At 46.3% G+C, this 15,141-nt stretch overlaps 1 long non-coding RNA gene across 1 annotated transcript; it reads right to left on the bottom strand.

Annotated features, from left to right (window-relative positions):
- Positions 1-212: 212 nt before the first annotated feature.
- On the bottom strand, positions 213-14,248 carry LOC115387367 (uncharacterized). The gene is made up of 3 exons (XR_003931362.1): positions 14,238-14,248; positions 11,902-11,908; positions 213-322 (listed from the first exon to the last, which is right to left on the bottom strand). It is a non-coding gene; the product is annotated as an uncharacterized LOC115387367 (long non-coding RNA).
- Positions 14,249-15,141: the final 893 nt, after the last annotated feature.

Raw genomic sequence — 15,141 nt, 5'->3', positions numbered from 1 at the left:
GTGTGTGTGCTCATGAATTTTATTACCATTGAAATCACATTGTTTACACAGACACTGCGAGTCACGGGCTTGATTAATGGCGGCTCCTATTTAAAGGGGGTGGTTGTGAATTGTGGTCACGAATGTACTATGTTGCTGTTAAGCTCCGTTGATGTATTGCTGTACACATCACCGAAAATAAGAGCCTGTTCTTATTATTGGTATTAATAAAAAATAAATGAAATGCAGCCACACTTTCATGAGGAACCTTCATAAAACACCAAAATAAAGCAGGACGACAGTTTATAAATCTTGGGCTTAAAATGACTCCGTTTATTAATCACTGCTTTCATCCTCTGCATCATTTCATCACTTTAAACATAAAATACACTCAGACTATTTAAGAAAGGGACAAACAGAACATTGTTTACATTTAATGCTCTTCCATACAGTTAATGATTAATTACAAATGTGATTTTAAGATTTTATTTAAAGACATTTCTTTTTTTTTTATTTAAGTTTTTAACTTACATGCAATGCTTCATTACTTTATAGGTTTCGATTTGTTTGCAACTTGTACTCGAGGTTATTTTTAGCATTCCAGTTGTCTGCTTGTGCAGTTTTGCAGCCTTCATGCGGCGTTTGATGCTGATGACACTTTATGAGGTTGTTAGATTTTCACTGCTGCTTCACTGACCTCTCAGCTCGGGTCTCAGCGCACCGCTGTGTCCAGATCTCGCACTAAATTCCCCGCAGTGACAACAAAATACTGTTTTCAGAAAGTTTTCTTGGGGGTCGTTTTGACTCCCGGATCGTTTGTTCGACACTCAGAGCTCAAAGCTTCAAATTCCTCTCAACCAAACAGAAAGTCTCGCTTGTAACTTTTCTTTAATTATGGTTCTGTCCCCATGTGACAGAAGTTTCCAGATGTCCTTTTCCAGAGCTGCTCCAGAATTATGCCAGTCGGGGTTGAAAGCATGACTTTATATGGCGAACGGTGGCCGCGAGTTAAATACCCGGCGTGGCAGGAGCACGAGTGGAGAGAAGTCATCAATGCACAATGGGACCTGTTTCAAGTGAGCTAACATGGAGAGCTGTAAAGAAAGGGGGGGTGGGAGCCTCCCCTCGCACAACTTGAACCACATGACCCCCCTCCACCTCCACCTCCACCTCCGCCTCTCAGGTCAAGTAGAAACGGTTTAGTTGGTACATTCATTTCTTTTTTCTTTTTGTAAATATATGCATAAGAAGTCTTCACTTTCTGCTGCGCGTCTCGTCCCCTCACTGACATTTCTCTCTTCTTCACTTCACAGGACGTTTCTCAACAGGATCCTTAAGCCAGCTTAAGTGTTACAAACAAGAGCAGCTTTGTTCCAGCAGTGTTTTTTTTTTTCTTTCTTTCTTTTTTATCACGTAGTGCAACATTTATGTTTGTTGCTACAGTGAAAAACGTACAGCGCTGGCGCTCAGTGTGGAATCAAGAACTTTTCTGAGCCCAGTCCTTCATGGAGTGGACCATGTAGAATACGCCAGCAGCTGTGTTTACCACCTCGATTGTTAAAAACACACAACACCTGACCTGGTTTAGCTCTTCTTCGAGCTGCTTTGACATGAAGTGTTGTTTTGCAGTTTGCATTCCTTTCTCTCTGCAGAGATAAAGAAAAGAGAGAGAGAAAAAAAAAAGACCAAGTGTGAAATTCTGCCTCACAGGGGATTTCCATCCCAGCTTTTTGACAAACAATATAAGGCCTCCCATGAGAGCAACCCAGCAGAGGCAGGCAGCGTGTTTCCCACAGTTTAACCCTAAACTGGCTTCTCGCCGTCCTATCTGGCTCCGCCTGTTTGTTGTGGTTGTTTTGACGGAGTGCCTGACGGCTGCGGCGTCTTGACAGCGATCAACCGACTGTCACGGACAGCTGCGGGGATGCGAGCAGCCGCCGCCGTCAGGTGGCTGTTTGCTCATGAGAGCGAGGGGAGAGTCGGGCTGGCGGGCGTCTCCGGGGAGCGAGGACGCGTTTGGGTGTTGCAGGTATTTTCTCTGGAAGACTCAAAAACGTACGGCTTTTTCTTGCACTCGCTCCTTCTACTGAAGAATGAAGCGGAGTCTGTTGGGAGCGGGGCCTTAATCAACTGCTCTCTACTGTACTTGTGCTTCTTCTGCCGCCCCGAGACCCCGCCGCCTCGATATGGGGCCCTGCCTGGTAGCAATTACAACCCATTAGCCCCTGATTGATAGCTCCTCTCCGGGCTAATGCATTTCTATAAGAGAAAACAAGATAAAGGGTAAATGACAATAAATGCATAAATGAATAAAATGCCACTCCTCATTAACTCAGATCTTCTGCCTTTTTATTTTAATGCAGCGTGTATCGGAAATGACAACGCGGATGACGCATAGCCCACGGAGATTCTCAAATTCCTCTGAATTCTGGCTGATATTGGAAGTGCGAGCGCGTAACGACGCACCCCACCTCGGGGCAGTCTCACGCCGCTCTCGAGCTTTGCGGGCTCTTTTGTCTTGGAGTAGCACTCCAGCGGCTCCCTGCGCACTCCGCTTACATGCCCGCCTGTGTATGTATATGCGTGTGTCACTGCAACCAAGTAAGCACTTCTCCTCCCCGCCCCGCCCCGCCACCCGTCAAACGCTGCCATTGTTGAATTACAGCCCCTTTTGCTCCCCTCCTCCTCGTCTGACTGACAGTGTGGGGCCTGGCTACTCTCCTGTCGTGAGGCCTGCATTGAACGGCGGGCTATTACCTCCTAATTATCAATTACGGGGCTCGGCTTCCACACCTGGAGCAGACCGGGCTGGGAATGAGCTCAGCCCATTAGGACGGACCTCCGGCTGGGCTGTTTATGGAGGGGGCTGGGCCGCAGCCTCAAGAGGTGTTAATGGGCCTTCCAGGGGTTACAGTCAGCCTGATCCACCAGCGTGTCTGATAACAGTGAGAGCGGGGACAGATCGGACCGCGGCGAGGGTTTTCTGTTACTGCAGCAACGCTTAGATTTTATGAGCTCTCACTTTACATGTCGCTTTTTATCCGCATATGTCCTCCGCGAGTCCAGACGTGAATGTCCTCTTAAATTTCAGGTCTGAATCACTTTCGTAAGAGAAAACGAGTCAACTGGAGTCTGAAAACGATGACGAATATATTCTGCTGTTACAATTAATATATAGTCTCTTGAAATAGAAAAAAAAATCTCAATACCATTTAAAATTCAGAAAAATTACAGCTTTTTTCTTTCAATGACAGAAGATAAAATGTCTCAGAACATCATAAATGCACAATAAAGACTGAAAATAAAGCAAATGCACACTATGCAGAAACCAACACAGATCTCACACTTTTCTGAAACTAATAATAATACAGTTGTAAGAAGGAAAACTCAAGTTTTGTTTATTGTTTTATCCTCTCGCCCATACAATCCTGAGAGTCCTCAGTTTGACTGCATCTTCGTTGCCGTCCAGCGTTCAGCACTCCTCTCACACACTGTGTGGAGAACTCATATTCAGATTAAGCAGGGCAGACTTACAGATGGGAAATGTGGGTCATCACCTTCTGAGTTTTCTCTGCAAGTATATGAGAAGCGTGATCCACAGCCAAGATTCGCAACAGCATTAAGAAAGAATGTGCTTCTTGAATTACTGCTTCATTGCTGAGCTTCAGCTCGGTCTCCGGTTAATATTCAGTGCAGCGCAGGAAGAGTGGAGGCAGAGAAATAAAACCATCATGCAAACCTTAGATCGTGGCTTCTGGAGGAAGAGAATTTATGAATTCTTGTAAATGTGACTTATTGCTGCTGCGTTCGGGACTATAGAGGTGCTCTTTATGTGTCCGTCTGGATGGAAAATTTGAAAGTTCACGTGTCAACAACAAATAGCCGACATTCCCAGGGAAATCTGCACATAACTGACAATTTCAGCATCGGCTATGAAAGTCAAAGCACAGATCAAGGTATGCTTGTTGAGTCAATGTCACTACTTTCAGTTTCACAGTGGGAGATTCCCACTTGGAAAGTTGGGAATTGCAGAGAATTCCTAGAAGCATTGGATGTCACTCGTGGTCTCCCATTCAGTGAAATATACTTTATGTTTCCAAAAGAGTCATGCTGGTAACAATTGTTGGTTTCTATAGTTTATATAGAATATATGAAACAACTTATTGTAATTTCAACACTGAACTGGGAAAAGGTATCTATTCCGCTTCCTAGCTGCATGAATGATCAACGACACTAACTCCGTGAAATTTCTGAATCTGCATATGTATTTTTTGTTCCACCGGAACTTTCAACCTGAAAATGACCTGTGAACACACCATTACACCACCGTTATGAGCAATTAGCACAATGGCGGCGGCAGTAATCGAGCTGGAAGCAGACAGATAACGCCCTGCTGAATGCGGCGGAGCTGCTGTTTGGGCCGACCTTCATGAAGCAGGATCCACATTCTCACTCAGCTGATCTACAGGTTGGGTCATCTAGAAGATTGTAACATGTATTAAATCAAAATTTCTCTTTTTAGCTGACTAATTATATTCAGATCTTGTCGCCTTTCTTCTGATCTACTGTTTCAAAGCGTGAAATTAAAAGCCTTTCCAGTAATTTATACTCAGTCCAGTCATACAGTCTCGTTTCTACACGCAAACCCGGCGCCTCATGTTGCTCGTAGCTACTGAGGTTTTCCTCTGCTAACCACTGATGAAGCATGACAGAAAACATGCAGCGATCAGTGCTCTCACATTGCCGCACGCGTCTGGATCCTCCACTCTGCTCTCTATTCACGCGCCGAAACGCAACAGAAATAGATTTCCTTTCACCCTCGGATGCAAATAGATTGACTTGCCCTCTTATCATTACAATAGACGCTGTTTCAAGCCCGTCTTGTCGGCACTCTATTCAACTGTTAGTGTCGTTTAGGTGAAGGAGTCAGCTTATGGCAGGCGTGCACGGCGTCGCACAGAAGATTGAAATGAAAATGAGGCATTTCTCAAAATAGCTGCAGGCGAACGGGGGAAAGCTGGTAGTCGGAGGATTGAGGGTGACAGGGGTGAAGATATATGTTATGACTTTCTGTGTATTTTAGAGCTCGCTGGTTGTTTTGAGTCTTTGCCGCGCCGAAAGCCTCAGAGATATGTCACAGGTGTTATGACGGATTGTGGAGCGCGGCGAGCGCCACATTCACTTCGGTTTACACTGTGTGACTGCAGCGCACTGATAGGGCGCAGGCGTGCGTGCGTGTGTGTGTGTGTGTGTGTGTGTGTGTGTGTGTGTGTGCGTTCTCGTATTTCTATCCTTGTTGGGGCCAAATGTCCCCACAAGGATAGCAAAACGTGGAACGGCGTGCCTTGTGGGGACCTTTTTCCGGTCCTAAGTAGGAGAAACAGTGTTTTCTTGACCATGTTGTTGTTACTGAAAAAAGTAAAAGTGCAAAAACATTTCTTTAGGGTTAGGCTTTGTTGTGGTGTGGGTTAGGGTTAGGGTAAGGGTCAGGGTTAGGGGCTAGACATGAATGGGAGTCAATGGACGGTCCCCACAAGGATAGAAATACAAGACTGTGCGTGTGTGTGTGTGTGTGTGTGAACGCAAACAGACATCTGTATTACTACATGCATATTTTAGATCCCCTCCCTTATGCTGTCGGTCTTCAACTGTGTGTGTGTGTTTGCATATTTCGGAAGAGGGAGAACTGGGGAGGAAATGAATGACTGAAACACCACTTTGCATTTAGTCTCTCATTGTAAAAGGTGAAGGAATCAAAGACGATTAAACACTGATTACATCGTCAAGATGTCAAGATTTGAAAACTGATTGAAGCAAGAAGAAATAGACAATTTATTACAACGAAATGTGAAGCCTTACAGTATCCACTGAAACATTTCAGAGGAACTTTCAGAGTTTGGTTCCAGAAATCTTCCTGGCATGCATTAGTTGCCACGTTGTTGTCATGAGATGTCCACCACACACACACACACACACACGCACACGCACTCGGTGTGTCAAACCTCCTCTGTGTCTTCCGTCGTGCTTCACTGGCGCCGTGGGAAATGTGTACTGACGCAAGCTCCAGTCTCTCTTGGGCAGCCATGCAGGTAAATAAAGTGGTGATTGTGTGTGTGTGTGTGTGTGTGTGTGTGTGTGTGTGTGTGTGTGTGTGTGTGTGTGTGTGTGCGTAGAGAGGACATCATACACACAAATGGAAAAAAAGCTTGTTGATCGTGGATTGGTGATCCTCCGTGGCGTCGCTTTGTGTCTGGACTCCGGGCCTCGGGACGAACGCCGAATCGATGTTTTATAAGATGATTAAAATACAGATCTCGTATTGACCTGCAGGGGAATCCTCTCGCGAGTCGCATCATTTATTTATACCTAATTGCATCCATACGTCGGCTCAGCAGCTGGTCATCGATTCAAATTAAGAATCTGATGAAAAACGCTCTTCCATATCATTACAGATGATTCTAGAGAAACTGAAGGCGTCCCAGCGTTTGACACGCTTCGCCTCGTGTCTGTGGAACAGCGAGGGTGACGGTCCTCATCCACAGACCGCGGCTCTGACTCTTCTCACCTCAGTCACACTGCCGTGACACGTCTCGCGTCCTGGATCCGTCTCTGAGTAACATGAATAATTTGTCACCGCTTATTATAGTTCTCTTAGCTTCCAGGCAGACAGACGCGGCGAGACTGAAGCGTGAGCGGTGTTCGGCTTCGTTCTCTGTGTCGTCGGTGAAATCTCTAAATCGGTGTTTGATTTGACTCCGTGTTTGAAACATGTGGGAACGGCCTGAGCTGCGATCACGTTTTACCTCCATTCAGCTTTTCATTCTCCTCTGCTGGGAAGATCAATGCGAAGGAAGGTGGAAACACACACATACACACACACACACACACACACACACACACGTCAGGGTTCTTCATGGAGACAAAAGCCACCATTTCCAACAATGTATCAATTACAGTGTATCCTGTGCTAACAAAGTGCTTCGTTGGGGGGCCCCGTTCCACCCAGTTCTGAGTCCAAATCTTTGTCACTTCAAATGAAAAGCACTTGTAACATCACAAGGCCTCTCCGCCATTATCCCTATTTACCATTATTCATCTCCCAATAAGCGCCGCAGCTCCCCTCGGGGTGACAAGGCGAGGTTTGAAGCAATTCAATTCTAATCAGACACTGTTTGCCTGTTTTTTTGGGATCGACTGCTATGTTCGCTCACAGTGTGAAAAGCGCGGCGCCTCAGGCACAGCTGACTGCGACGGGGCCCCCACAAGGGACCCCCGTGCCCCCTCCACAGGGAGGAGTTCCTAATCCAGGATTATTCACCCAGACCCGCAGCCTGCTGGATTAGGGGATAGTCGGTGGAAAAGGGCAGAGTCAGCACTCTTTCCTCGGCAGCTCAGTGGATTAGACGCCGGGCTGCCAGGGAGGCGCGGAGACCGGGAGGAGCGGCGGGTCCCCCTCGCAGCTATTCAGCAGCGCCATACATGGATATGGAAAAAAGAGGACGGTTGAGCGAGCGCTCGCACAGAATGAAGAGTTGATTTTTCCGGGATTGAATCGGGGGGTCATCAAATACGATGTCAGGAGGTGGTGGGCGGATTTGCACAGGAGCTGAAACTCGCTTTTCTCTTTTGCAGTCACTTCCACGATCAGATTCATTTGTCAGGATCCTGTGCGAGGCCCAAACACACGACAGACACATGCAGTTGCAGATTATGTGCACAGGCTGTGTATTTTTTTTTTTTTAACAACATTTTGCAGCGTGTGTTTTGAGTGTGCCGGTGGAGTTTGCAGGCGGTTTCAGTTGTATTTCTTGCACTCATTGTGGTCTAGGTGTGTGAAAGCCGAGCGCAGATACGCAGCCAGTACTTCCTCCAGCCAGTAATCAGCAGCTATTGATTGTGAAGTGGTCAATGAGAGTAAAGTCTCAATGTGCCCTCAAAGCTGCCGCTGATGGATCGATCGCGGCCTGCCGCTGAGCCTTTGTGTGACCGGCATAATGGAATGTGCACAACAGTGTGCGGCGCTCGCTCCATATGAAGAAAGGAGGACGTCTTATTCACCATTTGCGGTCATTGTTGATCATTTTTCGGCAAGATTCACAGATGCGATCCTTTTCGTATCGTCAAGGCATTTCAGTGCAATCTGCTTACCAGCGCACCAACAAATGCGTGAATCCATCCATGTGCTTGAGAAGCACACGCGACCACATCCTATCAACCTAATGCAGATAAAGGGGCCGTATTGAAATTGCCAGGTGCCTAATTTGGTCTTTGTCGCACATAATTGAAACTGCTCATCCCTCCCCCCGCTGAAGGGGAGAATAAGTGAGGGGAGGGCATGCAGAGAGAGAGAGAGAGAGAGTGAGAGAGAGAGATAATTGCCTTATAAGGCAGTAGGCTGTTATGAATGTGACGTCTCATTCCCAGCAGCGCGCTGGCAGATGATACGGTAAAGCCCACATCTCAAATCCATCCGAAGAAGGCTGGCTCTCGCAGGCTTTGGTTTGATAGCTCCAGCTGTCTCATTTAGTGCACGCGTGTGTGTGTATACATACATGTAAGTGTGCGGGCGTGCACACCAGGGGGGCGGGGATGCAAGTGTGTGTGTGTGTGTGTGTGTGTGTGTGCATTTTCAAGGGGGACATTGGGTGTGATGCCATGTTATTGACTCCTGAATTACTTCTCTGCAGGGGGATTTCAGTGGAATTTTGTGTGCGTGTGGTGGCGAGTAGGAGAACGTCTGTGACAAATGAAGGTGTGTGTGTGTGTGTGTGTGTGTGTGTGTGTGTGTAGCTGCGGATAGCATGATATTGCTGAGTCAGGTGTGTGTTTCACTGTGTTAGTACTGGGCAGCAGGTGGAAGTGCACACAGAGTCGCATAAAGCTGTCTGTCTTCCTCTTTTGTTTTTTGTATTGACAGAAAAAAAAAATCTCCTCCTCCTCACTCAGTCTTTTTTTTTTCTCTTAACATCCATCCAACTCCATCTTCCTTCCTCTTCCTCTCCAGCCCTCCCCTTCTGGTTGCATCCTCTCAATCTCTCGCCTCTCCTCAGCGATCCCCTCTTCCCCTCTCCATCACTATCCCTCTCCATCTCCCTGTATCTCTGTGTTCCCTTCCCCCAACAAGACAGCTAGGCTCCATTTGAAAGTGTGTGTGTGTGTGTGTGTGAGTGTGTGTGTTTGCGTGCATGCGCACACTCGCAGCTGGGGGCAGCAGTAGGGAGGGATGTTCTTTGGGGAAATGGAGGACGGTATGCAGTCTGCTCCTCTTGGAAAACCGACAGTGTATCGTCTCTTCTCTTTCCTTTGTTAGCCGAGAATTTCCTTCTTCTTCTTCTTTTACGACTGTTTTTAAACACACACCTGAAGATTTGCCTGTACCTGTCACCCCCTAGCCTTCTGCTCTCTATCCCCCTCCTGCTCGCCACACTGACGCGCCAGACTTGTATTATTTTTTTTTTCCCGGGCTTGCTGGTGTCCTCTCAGCGTGAGCCGCCGTCCCCCACTGTGCAGGATTCCTCTTGTCACAACACACCCCTCATAGGGTCTCCTCCGGCTACCAGCAGTCCCCTAAAAGCCCAGTCCTCCATTTATCTCAGTTCTCCTTTTTTTTTTTCTCCTCCTCACAAGTGCCGCAAGCTCCTTTCAATTATCTTCCCGTTCCTCTCGGCGGTCGCTGGGAGACAGCTTTTCTGTGCAAATATTTGCTTTTCATGAATATACCATCATTAAGCACCCTGCATAGGTGTGGACGCGCCACTGACGAAATGTTAATTGCGGCTCGGTCAGGCCCTCCCGTGCATTCCTCCCCTCGCAGGAATCTGGCAGGAGCTCAGACAGGGAACAGACGTCTGGGTCAGGGCAGGCTCGGGCGCAGAGTCAGGGAGAGCGAGGCAGAAGAAAGGGACGAGGCGGAGAGAAAGGAGGAAGAGAATAAGCCCTGTGGATCACAGCAATAATGAGAGAAACGGAGACAGAAATAAGGAAGGGGTGAAAATAACTTCCATTGCACCATCAGGTTGGACCACCTGAAGACACATTACAAACTACACACTCTCTTAAAGCAGCTAGAAAACTGTTGCGTCACACACTATTTCAATATGTTCTGGGGATTTCTCATTCATAACAAAACAAAGCATGAATAATCTTCATAAAACTCCAAGTTTTTCTTTTTCGCTGTTGTTTTACCTGCTTTTAATTACCGCAGAGCTCTGTCCTCGTTTTTCCCCTTTTGAGATTTGTACGTAATGAAACATGTGTTATTTATAAACGGCATTATCACTATTATTGCTGAGGCCACTGAAAGAGAGAGACAGCCTACGCCTCCGGGGAGTTCAGTTGTCAATTCTCGTACAACTGGATGAGGACCAAGCAGCCCGTATAAAAGAAGGATTAGAGTCCGTTTCAACATGGAGCTGGTATCTGTTGCGAGATCGCCTTAATATGGCGAACAGCTACAGCTTTGTTTTAGGCGAGGAATGTAACCGGTCCGGTTAAATTAGAGGCGGACTTTTCCGTAGCCGTCGGGGTTTGGCGAGGTTGGCGGAGCTGTTTTTTCTTTGTAGAGGTCATGTGATACGACCTGAAATATCTTCAATCGCAGCCGAAATAGAGTGGGTGGTTTAGTTAAAGGAGGAGTGAAACTGCAAGGGGCCCACTGCATGATCTTCATGTGGAGTGAAAATGGAAACATGAAGAGAATATTTCAGGTTAGATGTTTGATTTCATCACTTCAAGTTGTTCATTACAGATTTTCGAACATTCGTTGCATTTACATCCCACTGCATCGTTAGGCGAAAAGCTTTGACTGAACTGGAAGAAATAAATGTATGTTTATCATGTTCAAAAACAAAATTCAGCCATATAACATTTAACTCCAAAACTTTAAATCCAGCGTCGACGTTGCCATCATCACAATGAAACTGTAATGTGTCTGTGAATAAATTGCAGTGAAAGAAAAATCTCCAGACTTTTTAACAGCAGTTAAAAACAAAGATGGCTGCCGGATCTGCACTGGCACATGAGACTGTGGAGAGGAAAGTCATGTGAGCGCAGACAGACAGACAGGCCGCCATGTATAATGACACACCGGCCGACTAGAGAAACAGCTCGGCCTGTATCTGCTCAACAGATGACTCTGTAACATGCACACATTTATGTAGTTTCCTCCATGACCCTGCATGGATGTGAGTGTGAGTGTGTGTGTGGTTGTCTCTCTCTGTGTGAGTAAATGGTGTAGAAGATGGACGGATGTTTTTCCTGCTATATGATTTTGAAGACGTGTAAAACTGCGGCCGCAGGCGTGACGGCGTGACGACGGTGAGTCACATTCGCCTGGGTATGTTGTTGCCCATCACGGCGGCTCCGTTTTGTGCCTGTTCCCATGAAGACGTCACGTCAGTGTCAGTTTCTCTGGAAAACCCTCCAGCATCCTGTTTCCATTCTCTTCCCTCCCCACTCACTCCACTTCATTCAACCGTCTCTGTGGAAACTTCTTTTCTCTCTGTCACTGTCATCCTCAATCACGTCTGAGAGCGTCATGTGGCTGCAGAGCAGGTGCGTGTGGGCGGAAAAGATGCTGCCTCCTTTTGCCAGACGTCTCATTATCCCGTTTCATCCTTTTCGCTTTAACCCGGGAGCATCCTCTCCTCCTTTTTTTCCACAGGTGAATTTTTCCTGCGCCCTCCCTTTGTCTCTGCTCTATCACCTTCCCCCTCCCCCCTCTCCTCTGCCTGCTGCTTTTCCCAGAGAAGTGAACCTGTTATCGGCGCGGTCTATGAATAGAACGGGGCTGGTGCTGCGACCCGCTCACCTCCCCAACATTGCTCGTGTCTCTTGAATTGCTCCTGCCTGCCAGGACTACTTACGCTCCATTGCTAGTATCACCACAGTATTAGTTAGCCCTGTTAGGGCTCATAGCTTCACACAAACGCTGTGCAATGCCAGGATGAATGCCGGCAACCCTTGTGCTTCAAATGCGTCCGCTAATGCAGCGAGAGCGCAGGTTCAAAGATTTAACAATGCTCAAATATGTGAGAACGCGGCTTCTCAGTTAATTAACAGCAGACGGTGGATCTCCGTCTGAACGTGGGCGTTTCAGGTGACGCGCGGCGTCTTTTTGCTGCTCGCGCTCTGCAAAAGAAGGAAAAAAAAAATGTGTTGAACTGCTAATAATCGCACTTATCTGCATCCTGCACACATTTTCACCTATCCTCCCCATGAATACTGCGCATCCATCTGAAGACTGTTGCTGGAGAATGAGCGAGCTGCAGATGTGGCCAGATGCCACAGAGCAATAAGCATCCGCAGCAACTGGAGGCATCATTCTTCACTGAAAATTCGGGTCTGGCGTGATTCTTATTTTTTCCCGAAAACTGAAACCTGTTTACAATGCGGCGAGCAGTGGCATCATCATCATCATCATCATCCTCCCTGTGTTTCTTCTCTGTGCCACAGCTCCAATAATACACCGGGGACAAGGAGCTTAGCAGTGACAGCCCCAAATCCCTCTTTCCACAGCACTGATTTCTGGATTAAGGAGGGGAGATTTCCACACCTCTGAATTGTATTGTGCTACGGGGCTCACACATCTTTTCATGCATCTTTTCTTCTGTAGTGTGCATCGAAATGGGAGCATTTCCTTATTTACACAGATTTGGAGCGATTCTACATGGGAAGTGCAGGACGAACACGGAAGGGGTTTGAGGCAGGCACGAGGTGGGGGGAAAAAATAGAGTGATTGTTGTGGTAAGCCCCCTTTATTGGGGGATTTTTAAAGCCTCATAATAAACAGAAAACCTAAACGGAGATATTTTAAATTCTTGGAAAGCAGCTTCAGCCAGAACACAGCGGATTTTGTTGCGTAGGAGAGAAACAGACGGGCTTCTAAAACGCCAGGCAAATTGAAGTTATCCCACAATTTTCACTCAGTCAAAAAGTTGTATTAATAACATTTTACTCTATTGTGATGAAACTTCGTCCCCCTCCCTCCTCATCGCCTTCGTCATGTCTCCCTGCTTCACTCTGTTACTGTTTTGACTTTCAAGGTTCTGCATTCCTGTGTGCAGCACACTAACCTGCCCGTCGGACCGCCGGAAGAATGCCCAGCCTGTGATTATCCACTCATATTTCATTTACACACACACACACACACACACACACACACACACACACACACACACACTCTTTCAAAGCGAGAAGCAATAAATTAATGGCATGGACTTCGTTCTTCTGCTAACCCAGAAGAAAGGTTTATTGTTTCTCGTTGCAGAGAGTTGCATTGATGTGCAGATGCATTCCAAGCGGCTGAGTGCCGCTGAGGGGTTTCAGAGCGATCAATCTGAGGAGATTTGTATGTTTTTGACCAGATGCTGTATGGCAAGAGACGTGTGTTTGAACATTTGCTTGTTGCTGTAATTTTTCTTCTTTGTGAGCTAAATTAAACACAGCTTCACCGAGTGTTTATTTCACATTTATGGGGAAATTAACATCTGAAGAGCAATTAATTAAGAGCCAGATATGATGAAAATCCAAATCAATCAAGCTGGAAATTTCCCCCGCGATGCATCTGCAGACATTCATAATCGTCGGAAAACATACATTTTGTCAGGGAAATTGTAGTTTTTTTTTTCCTGAATGAATAAACAAATTAAAAACCGCCCATGTATCTGGAGCAGATACGTTAATGCGTGTACTCGGATGCACGCACACACTCAGAACAAACACTCGCACAGCCTACCAGTTGGCGGTGGGTGTTAATTGTGTTGGGCCTCAGGGCAAAAATAACATTGCACCAAAGACAGAAAGATGGAGTGTGTTCTGGCTCTCACAAGCTTTTCTATCAAGACAAAAAAAAACAACACATTTATGTTACAGAGGCAAAATGAAGTCTAGCTTTTTTTTTTATTTGATACAGACACAATTAGTCGTTACATCATTTTTACCCTCCCTCATGAATAAGACACCGATACTTGTCTTTTGTTCTTCTTTCCTTTCTTTACCTATTTGCAGCCCTCATTGAATCCCAATAGACGGTGTTTTCATGACTATATGACTGTTAATTGCTAATTAGGCTGGTGTAGCAACAGACCCCTGTGCGAGGTGATAGCACTGTGTCAGTGTACACAGAATAATTACAATGAAAGGTGTTGTAGGAACGTGTCAACATCTGCTCCCTGTGTGGCTGCGCTGAAAACAAAGCGGGTTTTTCTTTTTTTTTTTTTTTCTGAGAGGAGCTCCTGTGAAAATGTGACAGGTTGTACTTACTGCCACAGTGTGTTTCTGCAAATTCGAAAATCAGGCAAACATTTCACGGGTCATTTGCCTCAGTCTGGCTGATGCAGAGAACCATAACTGAGAGACTATTGTTTTTACCTTTTCATGCATGAAATAAAAATAAATAGGATTTTCCAATGTATACTTGTGTTATTCAAAGCAAACTGCCTTTAATTATATTTAAAGACTCCTTCACAAATGGCTGTACTTTTTTTTTTTTTCTATTCACAGGACTTGAAAGATTAAAACAGGTGAAATTCAAACAACAAAAGCCGGGACGCCACATGTACACACACGTGAACTGCATGTTTCCACAATGACAATAGGTATGAATTGCTGGAGAGTCTTTCATACCGACCTAATTACATAGACAGCTGTGCTTTGATGTGGATGCACGCCTGCCTGCGTTCTCGTATTTCTATCCTTGTTGGGGCCAAATGTCCCCACAAGGATAGCAAAACGTGGAACGACGTGCCTTGTGGGGACCTTTTTCCGGTCCTAAGTAGGAGAAACAGTGTTTTCTTGACCATGTTGTTGTTACTGAAAAAAGTAAAAGTGCAAAAACATTTCTTTAGGGTTAGGCTTTGTTTTAGTGTGGGTTAGGGTTAGGGTAAGGGTCAGGGTTAGGGGCTAGACATGAATGGGAGTCAATGGACGGTCCCCACAAGGATAGAAATACGAGACTGAGCGTGTGTGTGTGTGTGTGTGTGTGTGTGTGTGTGTGTGTGTGTGTGTGTGTGTGTGTGTGTGTGTGTGTGTGTGTGTGTGTGTGTGTGTGTGTGCACCTCATGAGGCCTGGAGTGGGAGTGAGGGCACACCTTGAAAGGACGGCTTGAGACTTCTGCCTCAGTTTGAGAATCCAGGTTAAGGTCTCGGGGAATGCGTTATATC

The sequence above is a fragment of the Salarias fasciatus genome, chromosome 4 (assembly GCF_902148845.1).
Source record: "Salarias fasciatus chromosome 4, fSalaFa1.1, whole genome shotgun sequence".
In the NCBI taxonomy this organism is placed as follows: domain Eukaryota; kingdom Metazoa; phylum Chordata; class Actinopteri; order Blenniiformes; family Blenniidae; genus Salarias; species Salarias fasciatus.
The sequence above is the reverse complement of the archived record's forward strand: the minus strand, read 5'-3'. Positions and strand labels throughout refer to the sequence as shown.